We start from the raw sequence: 19,487 nt of genomic DNA, 5'->3' as shown, positions 1-19,487 counted from the left end.
GGACAGGAGACAGCACCCTCTCGTCCTGCGCCCTGGGGCCCCCCTCTCTAGTCCTGTACAACCCCACAGCGGGCTCCTCCTCCAGCGTGGATTCTCAGGCCCGTCCTCTTCGTGTCCTGGTGGGATGAGAAGTCACTCTCCTGGGACTGTGCCCCCCTGGACGCCACCCTGCCCCAGCGTAACACGGCACACGTTTTCCTGAGCCACCAACACGGAGGCCGAGAGCGGCGACCGCTCCAGACCCTGAAGGAGGGAGCCGCTCTGAAACCCATAGGAGCACCTCCCGGGGCGGGGGGTGGAGACCCGTGTGCGTGACCAGCTGGTGGACAGATAAGGACGTGGGCAACTTCTGAGCATGGCGTTGGCTTGTAGCCTTTTGGGGAGCAAGGGAAGCGCTGGGTGTCGAGGGAGAGAGAGGAGGGCCCTGAACAGAAGTGCTCTCGGCCCCGACCCTGTGAGGCCGGAACCCTGGAAGTAAAAACCTGTTTCCTTGAACACGAATTGCTGGGTCATGTGTCCAAGTGCCACACGGTTGAGCCTTGCTTCGCTCGGTTGCAGTTCTTATGACCCAGATGGTGGTGGAGGGATTAGGCAGCAGAGCCTGGGGCCTGCATTAGCCGCAACAAAGCCCCCCCCTGCCCCCCCCACACTGGGTGGCTTAAAACAGCAGAAACCCGTCCTCCCACCCGCAGTCCTGGAGGCCAGGAGTCCAAAATCAAGGTGTCGGCAGGCCCGCGCTCCCTCAAGGCTCTGAGCACCACCCTTGCCCTCTGGGTGGTGGCCGGCCGACCTCAGCCTGCAGCTGCAGTCTCTGCCTCCACCGTCACAGGGCATTCTCCCGCGTCTCTGCGTCCAAGCCCCTCTCCTTATAAGGACACAGATCCTGTTGGGTCAAGGGCTGCCCCTCCTCATCGCAACCTCACGGCTCACGTCCGCCATGACCCCATTTCCACATAAAGTCATGTTCACAGGCACCGCAGACTGGGACTTCAACACATCTTTGTGGAGGACACGATGTAACCCGTGACGGGGTCAGGGGGCACGGGAGCCCCAGTGACCAGGGCCCAGAGCGCAGAAGCATCTGAGGGCCCAAGGGCCGGCGTCGGGCTGAGGCCTTTGACCCAGCATTGCTCCCGCTCCGGAGGCAGCTTCTCTGACTCTGGCCGCGGAGGTGCCAGCCCTGCGTGGGCCTAAAACCTGACTCTCTATACCTGCGAGGAGCGGAACTGGCGCTGACTGCGGGACTCACACATCTCCGAGGGAACCGGACCTCCCTGGGGCCGGGGCCCACAGTGCCCGTCTGCCATCTGCAGCAGGAGATGTGGCCTTTCGCGGGACCACTGCATTTCTGTGACTTCACGTCAACTCCCACTTCCCCTTGTCCGTCCCCATGTTCTCCCCGGGCACTGGGGGCTGCCTGGCTGGGCTGTCCGCAGGCCTCTGCTCCTTGCTGCTCGGTCTCTACAGGACTGGCCGGTGGCAGCTGGAGCCTCCCCCGTGCCACTGCCCTGCGGAATGGAGCGCCATCCCCTGGGCCCTGATGAGGCGGCCGATGCTGTGTCTTAGGTCGGACAGTGGATTCGTGCCCCCACCCCTACGGTGATCTTATTTCCAAATATTTTGCCATTGGAATTAATGCTGGGGAATAAAACTGGCCAAGAGCCTTGGTTTTCAGAGAAGATTCCAGATGCTGGGTGTATAAACACCATCAGGTTTTGTCGAGGCCGGTCCTGTGCCTGCACCGTCACCTCTCACTCGCCCGGGGTGGCCACGGTGCTGTGCTCGGTTACCCTGCGAGACCAAAGATGCCGGGTCCCAGTGGTCTCTGCCCAGTGCACTGGAGGTGGTGTTACTTTGAGTCATTTACCTTTGGTTCAATTTAAGTTTCTTTTAAGTCAGACGGAGGAGTCTGTGGCTGGAGACCCTGGGGCTCTTCTGAGCCCAGGCTGCCTCTGCGTGGGGCCGTGAGTCAGTCTGGAGCAAAGGCGGCGGACGGGAAGGACAGGAGGTCGGCGTGAGCCCTGGCCCGTGGCAGCTGAGGAAGGAAGGAGCCCACTGCATGGATGAGGGGACTGAGGCTCCATGAGACCGAGCCACCTGCCCCGGTCACCTGGCCAGTAGGTGGCAGAGCCAGGCAGACCCCAGGTTCCTTGGTGAGACGGTTTCTTCTTCAGGCAGGTCGCCTCCGAGTCCCTCTAGTCGCATAGTGGTGGGCGGTAGCCCAGTGAAGTCACCTTTGGGAAGATGAGGTTCTTCCCTGGGGCTGGGGATCTGAGGAGGGGCCCTTGAGCTGGGCGCTGCCTCCTGCCTGGCAGTCTGGGAGCTGCCCCTGTGGCCCTGCTGGAGGTGGACCGTATTCAGGGCGGAGCCCAGGGGAGCCGCCCGCCCTTGGGGCGGTTGGTAGGGAAATCCTGGGAGGAACAAGGTGTAGTGGGGGCGGAGCCTTTGAGCTTCCTCTCTCTCAAATAACAGGTCTTCGGAAATGAGGGTTTTGCAGGGCACACTTAGACGCATTTTGCGGAAATCTGAACTATTCTGAAGAGAAACAGAAGGCGCGACATGTCCCCAAAATGGATTTATTAATAAATTCTGTTGTCTTTCTATTGTCCAGGTCACTTAGTTTGATTTTGATTGTCACTATTTTCTTTCTTAAGGCCGGATTCCTTGAAATAATATTGACATGAATATGCAGGTTATTTATATCCCGTATTTTTTAACGAGCAGTTTTGTGGAGATGTAATTCACGCATCATAGAAAGTGTGCGGTTCAATGGTTTTGCGTGAACTCACCGAGTTGTGCATCTGCCGCCACAATCGATTCTAGAACATTCGTTATCCGTTATCTTCAGAGGGACGGCAGTGGTCTTGCTCAGCAGGGCTCTCTGAACACAATTTTTGCTGGTCTCTGAACTCCGTCTGCTTCCCTTGGTGGTACACCAGCCCATTAGACCCTTCGAATCACCTGCTGACTGCTCTGCTGTTTTAAAAAAGGCCCCGGGGCATGAGTTACTCCTCGGTCTGATGCAGCTACATCTAAGCGGCGAGAGAGCCAGGCCAGCCTTCCATGTGTGTGCCGACTCCAGAGGGCTCTCCTCGGCGTCTTGCTCCTGGCTCTCTGGTGAGCGAGCTCGCTTTGCATTTAGCTGGCTGCTCTGGGGAGAAGCAATTGTTTTCAAGGGCGAACTTAGGCTTGAACTTCCCCACGTTCTGTTTTTAAACAGAGTCAGTTCCTTTGGGGAGCGCTTCAGAGCACTTTTCTCATGACGGCCTCCCCGCCGCCCCCCACCCCCAGGGAGGCCCCCTGAGCTATACCCCTGGGTGCCTCTGGTATTCTCCGCTTGCATCTCCCATGGGACCTGTGCCCTGTGAGCCACCTAGGGTGGGGGTGGTTGGGGGCTCAGCCTGCTCTGCCTTCCTTGCCTGGGGTACGGCCTCCATCCCACAGGCAGTGGCCCTGGAGGGTCGGCCACACAGACCAGGAGTTTAGCCTTTCCAACCTGGAGTTGGAGGGGACCAGAATGCTGGTGGCCTGTCCCTCCTGGTGAGATACGGTAAGCCTTGACAGAGGGAGGAGGGGCCAGGGAGCTGGACTTCTGGGCCACACCCACTCCAGGCAAAGCTGAGCCAGGGTCGGGGAGAGAGCAGGTAGTGGCTGAAATGGCAGACTCTTGTTTTTCTTAGTGAGTTTTAGTAGGTTCTCTTGGATAAATGTTTCTTTATGTGTTGTATGCTCTCAGGACAGTTCTCAGAGACCTTCAACGGTTGGTCGGTTGGTCGGTTGGTCGGTTGGAAGAGTTTCTACCGGCTTTGCTTGTTCCGCGGGGGAGTGGCCTGTGGATTGGCTGCAGCTGCCAGCCAGCCTGGAAATGGACACTGTACTGTTTTATTTTAATAGTAGAGGTATCTTTACATTATAAATTAATTCCAAATATAGCTTTGATTGGAAAAGTTTTGCAAGTCTTATTTTAATTTTCTGTTGTATTTATTTCCAGAACTTAATAGAAAGACTAGTTTATAATGGGCTACCTATCTAATTTTGGATTCCAGACTTTCGGCATTCCGGTCTTCCCTTGTCAGATTTTGTGGCTCGGAGAAGGGTCTGTGTAATTCCTGCTCTTCCTCATTGAGAGAAGTTGGCTTTTGGGGCAAGGCAGCATGGAATACGTTGTTGCCCGTTCTCCATCACGGACCCACGGGAAATGGCGTGTTCTCCGCGTGTGGGGCACCAAACGCAGCATCTACTTGTTGCTCTAATGTCAGTAATTACACTGTCCTGGTCCCCTGGGGCTGCGCTGGGCACCCCCACGGTGAAGACCGGGGAGAAGGCGCCGAGCGCGATGGTGCGGCAGCGGCAGCGGCAGCCAGCGCACGGTGGTGATTTCGTGGGAAACGGCGCACGGGTGCCTTTGCCCCGGGAGCTTACCTGGGAAGCGCAGAACACAGGTTCACAACGTTTCTGGCTTCGAAGGGACCGTGGAGGTTTTCCAGTTCCACGTCCTTGCTCTGCAGTGAGGAGGAGGACTCGCCCAGGGTCCCACGGCGGGCACGCTCTGGGGCTGGGGAGGGCGTGAGTCTCTCTCTGTTCTTGCCCCGTGTTCGCTGCATCGCATTTCATTTCAGGCTCCTTTTCCGTCTCTGAGACGTTTGATGTCTGAAGAAGGGTGCAGATACATTTCTCCTGAAAAAAAAATGGGCTTGATTTATGTGTAGGGACTTTACAGTGTGCCAAGCACGCTTTTAAAGGCACCAGCCAATTTAGTCTGTGCGGTCCAGTGATGTTGAGGTGGTGCCGACACTCCCTTCTCGTGGGCGAAGAAGCCAAGGCTTTTTTTTTTCTTAGTATAAAATGTTTATATTTAGAATTAGCCAGCTGGACTCAGTTTAGATGATCCCAATTTTATTGGCAACCCCCAAAGCATCCTAGTCTGGGGCCCCTCAAACATATGCCTTCTTGTCCCCATCAGGTCTGATCAGGGTGTTGGCCTTGGCTGCATCGATGTCATACAGCTTCTTCACAGCCTGTTTGATCTGGTGCTGGTTGGCCTTGACCTCCACAATGGACGCAAGTGTACGGTTGTCTTCACTCTCCTTCATGGCTGACTCGGTGGCGGGGGGAACTTGATGCTGGCATAGAGGTCGAGCTTGCTTCTCCTGGGGGCGCTCCTCTGAGGGTATTTAGGCTGCCCTCGGAGCCGCAGTGTCTTAGGCCTCCTGAAGGCGGGTGACGTGCAGATCTTCTTCTTTTTTGTGGCTGTGGACGCCTTTTAGCGCTGCTTTCTTTGCCTTCAAGGCCTTTGCCTTGGCTTCAGCTTTGGGAGGGGCAGGGGCTTCCTTCTTGGCTTTCGGCGCCGTCTTCGTGAAAAAGCAAAGCCAAGGCTTAGAGACACACAGTCCTCGCCCGTGGCCCCCAAGGCCATGCCTTCTTACCCCCAAGGCCATGCTTCTGCCCCCCCCAAGGCCATGCCTTCTGACCCCCCCAAGGCCATGCCTCCTATCCCCCCCAAGGCCATGCTTCTGCCCCCCAAGGCCATGCTGTCATTGCGGGGCCCAGAAGTCCCGTCCTGCCCTGGCCCAGAGCCCACGTCCAGGCTCTCTCTTTCCCGAGCGGTTTGTTTTGGGGGGCACAAGGATAACATCCTGCAGGACGTTTCCTTCCTGCGCTGGAACGGTGCCCCGGACACCTGGCTGGGCTTTGTGAACACCGAGATAATGCTGGGAAATTATTGTTTGTTAAATATCACTCCACTCTCTGCACCTGCTGTCGGTAGGCTGTGATGAATGCTGTGTGCCCCAAGTATTTTTCTGCTTATCTTCTGGGACAATCGTAGTGTGTTCCCTGCCTTTGCTTTCCTTCCTGTGCAGGAGCATTTACGGAGCCGCGTCCCAGCTGTTCCCCCCGCCCCCGTTCCCCGGGCTCTTGCTTAGCCAGCCTCCCACACTCTCCTCGGGGAGCTCCGGACCCACCTGTGTTGGCCACGGAGCGATCAGAAGCTCTGAAATGCTTCTCCTGAAAAAAAAAAAAGGCCTCAAATAGTAGCTGCTGTGTAGAGGTGCATGTTGCTTATTTATTCCTGTGTAACAGATTTATTCCAAAATTTAGTAGTTTAAGGCGGTAATGCGCATGTACTAACGCAGTTTCTGTGGGTGGGGAGTTTGGGTGGCTTAGCTGAGTGCTTCTGGCTTGGAGTCTCTCGCCAGGGAGCAGTCAGATGTCAGCGGAGGCCGTGGGCACCTGAAGATGTGCAGATAGACTCACTTCCACGGTGGTTCACGCGTGGCTGGAGGTCAGCGCTGGCCATTGGCAGGAGGTCTCGGACCCTTCCCTCCCTGCGGACTCTCCACGGGGCTGCTGGGCGTCCTCACGGCATGGCGGCCGGCCTCTCCCCAGAGCGAGAGGTCAGAGAGAGAGAGAGAGAGGTCAGAAGCTCTGAGCATCTTGCATGACCTGGCCTTGGAAGCCACACCAGGCATTCCTGCCGTACCCTATCGGTTACATTTCCGCCATGTCTCTGTTGAGGCGGGTGGGGGTAGGGGGCGAGTGGAAGGGCCGCACAGACTGTGAGCGCCAGGAGCTGAGAGTCACCCCCAACCGCGGGGCGCGCCAACCAAGCGCCCGGGCCTGTGCTGGCGTCTTCACACGCGTTTCTCCCCTCAGCAGCCCTGCCAGGCAAGCCTCCTTTGCCCTTATTTCCAGAAGGGAAACAGAGACAAGTCTGCCTCTGGACCCCCCAGTGGGTTTGAACCCAGCTGCAAAACTTGTGCCTTCGCCCCTCGCCCTGTCCTGGCTCTTGGAGTCCTTTGTCCCTCCTGCCTTTCAGCAGGTGTCACGTGTGCTCTGCTCACCTGTTTCTGTGACAGACTCAGAAACTCCAAGTGTGGACGCTGGGCTCCGGGACCGAAACACAGGACCGAGGCAGCAGCGTAGCGTTGCCTCCAGTTGAGCTCGGGCTGGATTAACAGAAGTATGATGTTTAGAACCTAGGAGGTGAGAGTCCGAGCAGCCTATAGGATTGTGGGTACCTCCCTGTGAGATGTCTGGAAATGCTGAGATCTATTTAGTCAGGACAATCCTAGGGCACGACCCTCGGATACGGGGCTGCCAGAAACCGCCCCCCCGGAGCCCACCACCTAGTGGGGGTGACAGCCAGGAAACAAACAAACGGAAACAGCGCTAGGAGAGTGACAAACAGGAGGGCCTGACTGTGTCAGCGGAGCCAGGAGAGGCTTCCCTGAGAACACGGCTGGGGTCAGCAGTCGCGCATGCACGCAAAGGCAGGGCCCGTGTGTGGGGAACGCCCGCTTATCCCGAGGGCCGTGGGCACCACCGAGCGGTGGAAAGAGCCATGGAGGGATGCAGCGCATGCTCTGTCCTGCAGGAGGCACCTCGTGGAGGGCGGGGACAGTTCCAGTGCGGGGGTTGAGGACAGATGACCGCTCGGGTCTCTCCAAGGCTGGGTGGTGTCTGAGTTTACCGAGCACGCCTCGTTCCCTGGGGTGCACGAGTCCTGTTTGAGGAATTAACTTCCAATCCGTCTTAGGTGTTGGCTGCACTCAAAGTCACTCCCTCGGAATTCCTGGAACCCAGCTCGCGTGGAGACTGGGAGGGCCTTTCTGTTCCCCTGTCTGGCATTTCTGTCATCAAAACACATTCTGTCTGTCCTGTGCCAGCCGCCGTCCCTCCCCCATCAGGCCTGGATTCGGGTCTCCCGAGAACCCCCAGTGCCTCGGGGCGACGCCGTCTCTCTCAGGGACTGTCGTTCGCCTACCCCCTCGTCTTTCCACGTGGCCCCCAGACAAGAGGGCAGCCCTCCCGTTGGTTCACCCGCAGCCGGTCCACGCCGGGGGGTGCTGGTGGGGCCGGGCAGGCAGGCTGGCGTCCCCGAGCCCTCCATGGTGCAGCCGGAGGAGACGCCATGGTGCCGCTGTGCCTGTGGGTTCGGAGGGAAGCTCCCCAGAGCGCCTGTCACTCCCTCCCGCGGCTGCGCCGTGTGAGTTCCTGCGTGCGCTGCAGAGGGAAACAGTGGACTAGAGGGGACGCTGGGGCTCGCTGGCCACAGGCACCGCGAGGCCACTGCTGGCCTGCAGTGGGCAGAGGCCTGGGCCTGGGTCTCACTGTGGCACCGGCTTGCTGTGTGGCCTGTCACACGTTCTGTCTTCCCTGTTGGCCCACGTGTGACATGGCAGTGTTGGCCAGCAGGTGCTTCTGTCCTCAGCACAGTGCCCTGTGGAGGGGGGTAGGGGGGCCCCCAGGGGGCCCCAGAAGCACGGCCACGAAATGGCGAGAGAGGACAGGGGGCTGAGGGAGGGCACTGGGCATGTCAGCCCTGGGCGGACACGCTGGCTGGCGCACACAGGGCTCAGGCTGGCTGGGAGTCCCCGTCAGAGCCCCCGGGGATGCCCCACAGCTGCCCCGGGAGCCCCAGCCCCAACCGCTGGGCATTGGACTCGCGCTGGCCTGACCCCAGGCATGAGGTGCCCTGGCGAGGCCGGCTCCCACAGCGGGTGCAGATTCAGGCTCAGCCCCCTCGGGCTCTCTCTCTGTAAGGTAACTGCCGGACAGGCGCCATCCTCCAGTGAACCTTCTGTCATTCTCTCGAGCGAACCTTTGTCCGCCAACCAGAGCACCACCCCGTTTCCCTCCCTGCGGGAGGCAGCCAGGCCTGGCTGAGAGTCTGTCTCGATCCCTGTCCCCTCTTGGAAGGATGGAAAAGTAATAAACATCCCTCGCAGAAAGAGCGTCTGGTGAACAGCTGGCCTGGATCAGCTTTTCCCCACTGTGGCCCGCGGAGGTCAGGGGCCTGCAGACCCCCGGCCCCATCCCCCCACCTCGGGCCCCATTGGCAGGGCCAGCCCTGGGACGGCCCCCGCCGGCGGCTGGCCCATTCCGCCCGTCCGTCTGTCCCGCTGCGGCTGCTCTTTCTCCTCCTGAGCTCTGCGTCCACAGTAAACAGGAGACACCAGGTTTCTTTCCATCCTCTGTCCCGCCCCTGTCGGTGCACCAGACACATGTTTTCCACTGTCCTCCCCCCCGCCAGGCCCGGCCAGGCTCGGAGTCAGGAGAGGGGACGTGTAGTTGCAGTGGGCAGGCAGACTCACTTGTCCTGCAAAGGAAGCAAGTCATGCATTTATTCCGAGATGCTCTCTGAGCGTGGCGTGGGGGCACGGTGGGGCCCCACCCTCGAGGCACTCACAGGCTGGTGGAAAGGGACAAAGGGATGGAACATGGGGGTAGGGACGCCAGAATAAGGAGCCAGGGCGAAGGTGGAAGGCGCCCGGGGAGGGCAGTCTTGGAGGGAAACTGAGTCCTCCAGGATCAGCCAAGCTGCTGTGGAGTAAGGAAGTGGGGTGTGCTGGGGGAGGGGCGGGACAGGACTTCGGGTACATGTGGTCGCTGGGCCAGTGAGGGCCTTGAGTGCCAGCTGAGGCATTGGGAGGGCAGGCAGGGGACCACGGGGGCCCAAAAGATCGGAGTAGGGCCTGATGCAGTCGGACTCGTGACTCAGAAGGAGGGTGGGCTGGAGGCAGGGGGCTGGAGGCAGGGGGCTGGGAGGGGGCTGGAGGCAGGGGGCTGGGAGGGGGCTGGAGGCTGGGGGCTGGGAGGGGGCTGGAGGCTGGGGGCTGGGAAGGGGCTGGAGGTGGGGGGGCTGGAGGCAGGGGTGGAAGGCACAGGTGATGGTCCAGATGGAAGTCCTGTCCAGGGAGGGGACGGCGCTTGAGAAACGCCGACGAGATGAGAGCCGGTTATCCTGAGGAGCCTTGGAGTTGGGAAGAACCAGGGAGGGGCCTGGCACGTCCTGGTGTGGAGGGGGACAGCACTGGGGTCTCAGACCCCCCCGGCCAGGCCTCCAGGCTCAAGTCAGCTGGCCAGGGCAGGCTGTGTCCTGGCCTGGAGAAGGGGTGCTGGGCAGGTACAACACGCACACACATGCACACACACACGCACGGCAGGGCTGGGGTGGTAAGAGCAGACGTGGGCCGAGGGCTCCTTCCACGTGAGCGTCCCGTGTGAGTGTTTCCAGGCCGTGTCTTCTCTGTGTCTCCCCGAGGCACAGCTGGGGACACGGGTCACCCCACGGCTGGTGGCGGCAGAGCTGGCCCCTAACCCAGGTGGTTCGAGTGTGGGACCGGGTCTCGCCTGAGGCTCAGAGGGCACATCCTTGCCTTAGGTGACACTGTGCGTCTGTGCCGGAGGGGCTGGCATTTGGGTCTCTGGCTTCCTACCCACTCCTGGCTGCCTGGGTGACACAGCTCTTCCTCCTCCTCTCAGGCCAGCCAGGGGGCCCCCCCGCAGGTCCCTCTGCTGTTGAAAGGGCCCCGGGGGTGCAGAGTCCAGCTGCTCACTGTCCCACTGCTGCCGACACTCAGCGCTGGGCACATGGGACCCGCCCCCTCTCCCCGCCCTCCCTTTATTTCAGGCTGATGGACCCCAGCTCGCTGCCACCCGCCAAGGGAACCGGAGGCCCGACAAGGGTGCCACGCTGCTCCCTGTCCAGGGCCGCCGCCCCAGCCCAGGGGACCGACGTCCGTCCGATACTTTGCTCCTCTCTCCCCTGCCTTCCGTCTCGTCACATCGAAATGTGGCCTCAAAGCTATTTCTAAACAGGGTGTTAGGCTAATTTTGAAAAACACTTTAATTTTTAGAACCGTTTCAGGTTTACAGACACATGGGGAGGATGACACAGGGAGTTTGTATAATCTTTCTGGACTCTCTCTTTCCTCTCCTTTCCTCAAAGTTACAGTGTTGTCTTGGAAAGCAGTTTGATATTGTCTCGTCAAGTTGCATGTTCACAGACCCGGCAGACCGGCCGCTCCCTCCTAGGTGCGTAGGGGGCAATTCCTAGCAGCCCGTTCCTGACGTCACGGCGCCGTGCCCTGGCAGCACCGGTCCAGACCCTGTCGGCAGGGACAGCTGCATGCACTGTGGTGCGTTCACACACTGGGCTGGCACAGAGCAGAAACACGGCACGGCAGCGGGCAGCCAACGCAGGGATGCATCTCAGCTATCCATGAGAATGCAAATACAAGTCCGAGGTTTCTTTCCCCTACGCAGCATATGGGTGACTTCAAAAAGTTGTCTCAACGTTTCGGAGCCAGCTTGGCCCAAGGCCACCACCTTTGAGGACAGAGCGAGGGTGAGCTCGTGTGTGCTGGAGGCCATCGGAGGGGAGGCGTGGAGCGGGGGCATGGCCCGGTGAGTCCGGGTGCCCCGCACTGGAGCTCCCCATAGGGAGTCGTCACCACGGCTCCCGGTTAAAGCCCGGAGAAGCCCGTGGGGCAGGGGACAGGGGACTGTCCAGCACCCAAGTATTGAGGCCACCAGAGAGGAGGCCGGAGAGGGCAGGGCAACTGCCCAGATGCTGCTCCAGCGGAACCGACTGCCCCGTAGCCCCAGCCAATCCCCATGCTCACCTGGCAACCCTCACCGTTTTCTGGAAGTTTTATTACAGAACAGTGCGTGCTCATAAAAGAAAACATTGAGAAATACGTAACGTAGAAAGAAGGGTCACAACGCACCCACAGCTTCAGCACGCACGGTCACGTGCTGGAGAATTTCTTTTCGGCCTTTTTCATACCGCACCCCTGGCTTCAACCCACGTCTTTTATCCAAATGCATCATCCCATTATAAACCCTCTGCAGCCTTCATCTCTAATGAATGTGTTTGAGATCTACCTACCTACCTACCTGTCTAATACCTATCCATCTGTCATCCATCCATCCCGTCTGTCCATCCATCCATCCATCCATCCACCCATCCGTCCATCATCTACTGCATCTTCGCTTAGTAGAATATATATTATCTATACATTACACACACACACACACACAAACGGTCCAGCAGAAGTAGCACCTGCTTGAGTGTGGTTGGTAGGGTAACAATATGGGTGCAGCCATTTATAGTTTTAATTCGAACATTTCACCTAAAATGCCATGTGGCGTGCTTGAATGTGATACTATGTTACAGAATTCCATGCTTAGGATCTTGTGACGGAAGATTCTGTAACAAGAGCGCTGTCACCTGCGCCGGACACTGTGTGTGCCAGTGGCTGATCTCCAATGGCCGGCGATTCTGGCCATTTCTAGGTTTTCAGTGTCGTAAGTGCTCACGCCAGGAATATCTTGGTGCGAAAAGCTTTTTCAGCATTCCAATGGTTTCCTTAGCAGAGATTCCCAGAAGTGGAATTATTAGATCAAAGGGATTGCACATATTTAAGGCCCACGACACCTCACTGCCAGACCGAGTCTCCCAGGCACAACCTCAGCCCCCTTCCGGCAGGCAGCCTGCGGTCACGCCCACCTTCCCGCTCCTTCCCGGCGCTGAGCGGCTCGGTCCGAGTGGTTCTGGCCGTTCCTGGTTCTGACCGGTTTCTGGTGACCGGTTTCCGGTGACCAGTGGTGTCGTAGGAGAGAAAGGAGCTGCCCCACACTACCACGTCCTGGGGAAGCTCTGTCCCTCTGTGTGAACGATTATGCTGCTATCCGTTGACTCTCATCTCATTATCACTTTACTCTGTGTGAGCCGGCCCCCTGGGCAAGATTATAACGTGGAGTTCTGGGGTCCGCTGAGCTGCGGCAGAGACCCAAGAGTTTCAAGGCTCAAGGGCCCCGCATTGCTGCAGCCCTACCCAGAGAAGGGGCTGTGGTAGAAGGAAGGGTATGCGGGGCAGTGGCTGGAGGGGGCCACCGCTGGGCGACCCTCACCCACTTCACTCCTGCCTCCCTCCCAGCCACGGAGCCGCAGCGAGTTCAGGCAGCCACGTGGAGGAACTGATCTCAGGGAATCTGGCCCCGGGAGATGGATCATGACTGGACTAGAGCAGGTGGAGTGATATCATTCCCACTGGCCAGTCCGTGGGTCTGACCACTGTGGTCCTGGGTGGTGACGTTGCAGTTTTGCTCAGGAAAATGGAAGTGAAAGTCAGCTAGGTAGGGCAGATTTGACTGGCATGGCCCTTTAGCCCTTTGCCTTATTCTCTTTTTCCTGCCTGGGATGCACATGGGATGTCAGGGGCACAGCAACCATCTTGTGACTATGAGTAGACAAACAAGGAGACAGCACACTAACGACGGATGGCTGAGCAGGAAGACAGACAGAGCCTGGGCCTTGAGCAGATGATCCACTCTGGGGCTGCCTGTCCCAGGACTTCCTGTTGTGAGGGAGACAGCCTGATACTTATTTATGTCACTTTGGTTGGCTTTTCAGTTACTTGCATTTGAATGCTTTTCTACTGAGAGATGTGCCAGCATTCCGCATGCCTCAGGATAAACAGTGGTAGCGGCCATAACAAACACACCCCAAATCTCAGTGGCTAAACCCAGTTCTGTTTCTCACCCCGCAGCACGATGCAGGGTGGACAGTGCTCCTCCAAGCGGTGACACGGGGATCTAGGCTCCTTCCCTCTCGTGACATTACTTTGTCAAACATAGTCTCTGGAGTGGCCATGGCAGGGGAGGGGAGCATGGACAACCATGCCCACAAGTTTGTGGCCAACATCTCCTTGGCCAGGACTCTGTCCTGGGCCTCAACCTAGCTGCAAGGGACCATGGGAAATGTAGTCTTTCTGTGTGCGCAAGAAGAAGAAATCGGATTTGAGCAGCCAGCCAGTCTCTCTTTGACACTCACCGAGAGGGGGCCATCCCAAAGATGACCCCAGGCTCTGTCTGTCTTCCTGCTCAGCACCACAGTGGCCCATCCAGGCAGGGACGCTGGGATCTGGGAAGCCGGCCGGCTCGAACGTGCTGTAGCTGAGCTGTGCCCGAAGATCGGCCGTCTGTGGGCGGCACACAGGCCCGTCTGCCAAATGCCTAATCTCTGCTTTCCCAGTTTTTCATCCTGTGAAAAATGATACATTTCCTGAAAGCGTTTTTTGGGGCCTGCCCTCCCTCCCTCCCTCCCTGTCCGCACATTCTGGAGAGCTGGAGGACTGGCAGCTGGCTTTGGAACGGCCTTATCAGGGCCCGAGTCGCCGGGCCAGACCACCTTCCTTCGGGTGCAGGGAGGAGGCAGCGTGGAAGCCCCGGTGCCCCCCCTCCCCCCACCGCCAGGCTCTGTGCCACCTGTCTGCGATTTATAGGGTGTGAGGCCCCTCTACTCCAACTCCTGTCCGCCCACGCTCCGTCATTGTCGTCACTGTCCCATGTCTCTGGGGACCCCCCCCCCCAGCTAACTGGTTGGCCCTGGGTGTGCCCGATGTCAGGTCCGCAGGCCTGACAGCTGGCCGGCCCTGGGAGCTCCCCAGCAGGCCGGTGGGGGGACTCAGGAAGGCCTGGCAGGCAGCGGGCTTCTGGAGCAGGGGCCTGTTTGGAGTGGGAGGGTCTCCTCCTGTGACTGACCCCAACGCTGCCTGGGGTCAGGGACCCAGCATGGCCCTGCCATGGCCACACCTGGCCTCCACTTCTCCATGTCCCCCTATAACCAGCATAACCTTCTGAAAACACACATCTGTGCGTATCCCAACTTCAACCTGCCAATTGGCCCGTCACCCTTGGTCCCCATGGTCATTTATTTCCGCACCCATTTCTCTGCCTGGCCTGTTCTCTCTCCGACTGTACTGCAGGGAGCATCGTGAGGAGGGCTGCCCGGGGTGGGCAGGCCCCAGGGTGAGGAGGCGGGAGCGGGCAGAGGGGAGGAGCACAGTTGCGCAGGTACACCGGCCGCTGGGCCCTGACTCCCCGTCCTGCTCAATCCGCCGGCAGCTGGCAGGGCTCCAGCAGCTTCGGAGCAACAGGAAGTCTGGAGGGGAGACGGGGTGGGGGCGGGAGTGGAGGACAGGAACACCCCCTGGCCAGCCTCCTCGCCTGCCTCACCCTCTGCCCTGTGTCTGCGCTGCCCGCAATTAGCTGTCTCTGGCTCCCCATGGGTGAGCGGGCTGCGCTGAAGTTCTAGAAGGCCTGGAGCCTTTCTTGCCACCCCTGGTCCAAGCGGATCTATTTCTGACAGTCTAATTTTGGATGCTCTGCTCCCGGCGTGGGAAGGAAGGCGGGAAAGACACTTAGGGGGCAGGACCGGAGGGGAAACCGTGACCGTCTGACTTTCAAACCAGGCCCCGTCAGGAACTGGCTGCTGCTGGCAGCCCAGCCACGCTTCCAGGGGGGCTGGCCACGGGGGGGGGGAGGGTAGGGCTGGCCAGGAGAGGGGGTGGGGAGCTGGCTGGGAGGCATCAGCCAGAGCTCTTGCGTGGAAGGATATGGACTGAATTTGCAGCACCACCATCCTGGGCCTCCTTGCAAGGATAGAGAGGGGCCTGGAGTCCCACGGGCCCAGGGTGGCCGTGCCTCTGGCCCTTCCAGGGTCCCGTGAGGATTTGTGGACACACAGCACATTCAGGGTCCGCTCAGTGTCTGGCGCCAGATGGTGATCGGTCAGCCATCGTCCACAGCCTCTGTTTCCTCCTTCAGTCCCGAGGCCTTCCCCGGGGCACAGGCTGGCACGGGACCGGCGAGCTCGTCTCGGGGACTGTGGCCCGTGTGGGACTCCGCAGGCCGGAGGGCGACGGCCAGCAGGAAAGAATTTGGGTGGGGGTGGCCTTTAAAAACCGGTCAGAACAGGGTGGTGACGGACGCATCTCCTGATACGTAAGAGAGGGAGAGGCTGGGTCTCATGATCTCAGGCGGGTGGGTGGCATCTTGGCTGGAGTTCACCTGGGCAGGGGCTCCGAGACACGTTATCAAACAGAGGGAAAGTGGGGATGGCGAAGAGGCCTGGCCTGCTGGCTGTCGCTTTGTTTATTGACCTGTCGTTCATCCACCGCAAACTGGCAGCAGCCCAGAGCGGGGCGAGCCTGTGGGTTCTCTGGGTGGCCCAGCGTGGTGCCCCGCTCTGGGGCTGTGTTCGAGCTCAGGGCGCATTTAAGAGTCCCTCTTGCAATCTCTGCTGAACCGCAGAGGAAAAGAGGAGCTGAATGGTGGCCAGGGAAGGTAGGACTGAGTTTGGTTGTTCAACCAGCTGTGAGTCTCACGAACCTGTGAAATGGCCCGTATTGGACTGTTTTAACCCACACGCATGGGTTTTCCGTGCAGTTCACTTACTGTGTATCGGACTGGGGAGCTGCCTAATTCCCTCCCAGTACAAGGGCTCGTGACTGCGATGAGAATCTGCTTGTCCAGAGGAGCCAGAGCTTCTGGTGCTGAACGGTAGACTGAACAAATCTCTGATTCTGGGGCCAGATGGCCCTGGGTTCAAATCCCAGCTCCTACAATGGGCTTCCTGCCCCCATCTCTGCCCCGTAGCCTGTCTCTGCTGTACTCAGGGTGAGGGCCTGAGTGGAAGCGAGGCCAGGGAGAGTCGGGTCCGAGCTGGAGAGCAGTGGGTCTGGGCGCAGGGGTGGGGTGGGCGCAGGGAGAGCCTGAGACAGCAAGGAGAGCCCAAAGATGGGGGGAGGGTGCTGGGGGGGGGCAGCCTCAGAGGTGAAGCGTAGGCAGCAGCTGCAGCTGAGGACATAACCCAGGGCGCTCAAGTTCGGTCACTGCTTACCACAAAATGCTGCAAAGCCAGCCCCCTTGCCCCCAGCTCAGCGGCCTGCCACGGCAGGTCTTCGCTCTCCAGACCGAGGGGCTGCGAGATGACCGGTGAGGTGGGCCAGGCCGCTGTGTGGGGGGCGGGTTGTTGGTTCTGGGGTCCGGGAGGAAGAGACAGCTGCCATCCAGGGCATGCTTTCCTCGAGGGGCAGGTGAAGACACGCCATGTCCTGTGAGGCCTGGGCTTTGGAACGGACCCCTGTCATTTCCACCCAAGCCCATTGGCCAAAGCAAGGCAGAGGGCCCAGCCCAGCATGCAAGGGGCGGGGAAGGGCATGCCTGGGGAGGGGGAGCGAGTGATCACTGAGCATCCACCGCTTCAGCACAGCAGCAGCACCGCCGTGAAGCCCGGGGCAGAGCCAGCAGGGCCCGGGATGAGAGCCCAGGCCGCCGGAGAGCTGCGTCAAGTTCTCCGCGCCGTGCGCCTCCCGCGGGCCACGCCCATCGTTGCCAGTCCCCCCTCCCCCCTGCCAGGCGCTGTCCTCCCTCCGTTTTCTAGTCCAGAAAACCGAAGGCTGGCCTGTCCCGGCCCACGAGGCGTTCTGATGCAGAGCCAGGCACGGTTCCAGGGCAGGTCTGGGAGCCCCAAGATCTGTGCGCTCTGCCCGGTGCTGACCAGGAAGGCCCGTGACCTTGGATGCAGGAGGTTCCAGCTTCCAAGGCTGCAAAGAGGCATCTGGGGGCCGACGGGGCTGCTTGCGGTCCCACAGACAAAACGGAGCTCTGCGCTTACCTGGTGCTTTGAGAGGCTGGCGCTGTCACGGGCTGACCCCGTGGTCATCCCCGGTCACCTTCTCAGGGTCTGCAGAAACAGCCGGCTGCAGAGAAGCATGGCGCGAGCGGGGCTTCTGACGGGCGAAAGGGGTCGCCCTGAGGACATCGCCCTGGCCCCCCGAGAGGGGCAGACGATGAAGCCATCATTGCCTTTCAGGGTTCTCCTCGGCTGTGGGCACAGCCCCGTTCGTAGGGAGGACGGACCCTTCATTTCCACAGCCTGCTACTGCGGACGCCTTTGCCCGCAGCCATTAATCTTGCCGGGTGGCCGGCGCTGCTCCGGCCCACGCGTCCCCTAAGGCTCCCGAGCTTTCGATGGTCTGCCACGCGGGTCACCCGTCGAAATGACCTTGCAGACCTACGCCTGGGAGCAGGGGCATCTGTATTCATGAGCAAACTGACGACGCCATGCCTTGGGGCCGTAAGAGGGCCTTTGTGCAAGGCGGACAAAACTCCGAAATGAATATGCGGCCAGGGCCCAAGTGTTGGGGGGTGAGGCGCTGGTTGCTGCAGGTTTGCCTCCAAAACAAGACAAATTAAGGTAATGAATTCTCGCGACCGTTTGCATACATCGCTAATTGGATTATAGAGGGAGATGCCGGAAAAGGCGGTGTGGTGGATGCCCGAGTCGGGGCCTGACCTATTGTCTGAGTGGTTCGTGTTTGCACATTCCCCTCTAAAATTGCCCTCAGTTCGGTGCTTTAGCTCAAACGCCAGGCCTCTCAGCCACACAGAGACCAGCCAACGCCCCACGGAGGGACACAGGGTAGCCATGACCTGTTAGGACGGCCTGTGCCTCTGGCAGCATCTGACTCAGCCGGTGACCTTGGGAAGGTGTCTTGACCTAGAAACTCGGTCCTGCAGCTGTTCCGAATGCACGCGCATGTGCGCGAGCTGGAAGTCAGGGGGCCTTGCCCGAGGCCCGCACGGCCTTGGAGGGAGGCGGTGCATGCCCGGCGGCCCTTTCCCAGTGCCGGGCATCATGCTGGGGGCACCTTTGGTCCCTAGTGTGTGCTCACCTTCTCCCTTCTGTGGAGCAGGTACAGCTCCGGAGCCTGGGGAGCGCGAACGGAAGGGCCGTGCGCCCCACACCCCACCCATTTTCATGCCACCGCAAGATGTGGAGTGTTAAGCCGCTCTGACATCGTCCCAGACGTGAGGCGTGCAGGCGCCCACGGCTGTGTGGGAAGAGTGGGAGCTGGGACTGTTTCCTGGGACACTCTCCAGCCCCGCCCCCTCCCATTGGCAGTCAACACCGTTGCCTCTGCTGACGAGCCTGGAGGGCTGGCTGCTTGCTGAGCCCCCTGTGCCTTCTGTGCGTGGCGTCTACGACGAGAATAGGGGCCCCCGGTGAAACGCCACGCGCAGCATGCCACCTGAACTCCCACACGAGGCCGGCCTGGCCTGTGAGCACAGGCTCAGGTGACAGACTCCCTGGGCTGGGGTCCGGGCTCTGCTCTTTGTTGCTTTGAGTCTGTGCTTTGCCTAAATTAACCACTCCGTATGTTTAGTTGTTACTCTTACAAAGCTATGAGGACATGCGTGTCCTGGCTTCCTGGGGCCCTCAGGACTGTCAGCGTGACAGGTCTCGGCTAACAAGGTGAGCCCAAGGCCCCCTGCCCGTGTGGTTCAGGGCTGGGAGGAAGGGTGACCATGAACCTGTTCAAACAGGGTTACCAAGAATCCCAGCCAACACAGCCCGGGCCCACTGCCCTCCAGACGAGCCAGACCACCCACGTCCCCAGCTCTTCACGTTTTCTGTCCTTGCTCCTGCGTCCCCAGCATGGACCGCTCACACCTGGTGAACTTGACCTTGTCCTGTGCAGCTCTGTGGGAATGCCCTGGTTCCCAGGAAGCTTCCTCCTCCACCTGCATTGGAGGAACCTGCTAATCCTTTCCCCTCAGGGCCCTGGGCCCTGTGCTCGGGGCTGCCTGTGGGCTGTCGGCTGCCTCCCACTGCCACCTCAGCACGGCCCCACCGATGGGTGGGAGGACAGGACAGGACCCAGTGCCCTGCGACCTCACAGGGCCGCCCCCCGTGTCCTCCTGGCCCTGGCTGCTCTGAGTCTTCGAGTCCCCAGATCTTCTGACAGAGGAGGCAGAGGCTGGGGCGTGTGGTGAAACTGAGCCCCCAAAATAGACACTTCTGGGATTTGAGAAGCTGCTGGATGCGGGGTGGCACCCCTCCTCAAGAGACA

At 59.9% G+C, this 19,487-nt stretch overlaps 1 pseudogene; it reads right to left on the bottom strand.

The window, feature by feature from the left end:
- Nucleotides 1–4,880: 4,880 nt before the first annotated feature.
- LOC123829053 overlaps nucleotides 4,881–19,487 on the bottom strand; it is a 33,538-nt pseudogene continuing 18,931 nt past the window's right edge.

The sequence above is a fragment of the Phyllostomus hastatus genome, unplaced genomic scaffold (genome assembly GCF_019186645.2).
Source record: "Phyllostomus hastatus isolate PE091 unplaced genomic scaffold, TTU_PhHast_1.1 phas_scaffold_1066, whole genome shotgun sequence".
NCBI classification, from domain to species: domain Eukaryota; kingdom Metazoa; phylum Chordata; class Mammalia; order Chiroptera; family Phyllostomidae; genus Phyllostomus; species Phyllostomus hastatus.
The sequence above is the reverse complement of the archived record's forward strand: the minus strand, read 5'-3'. Positions and strand labels throughout refer to the sequence as shown.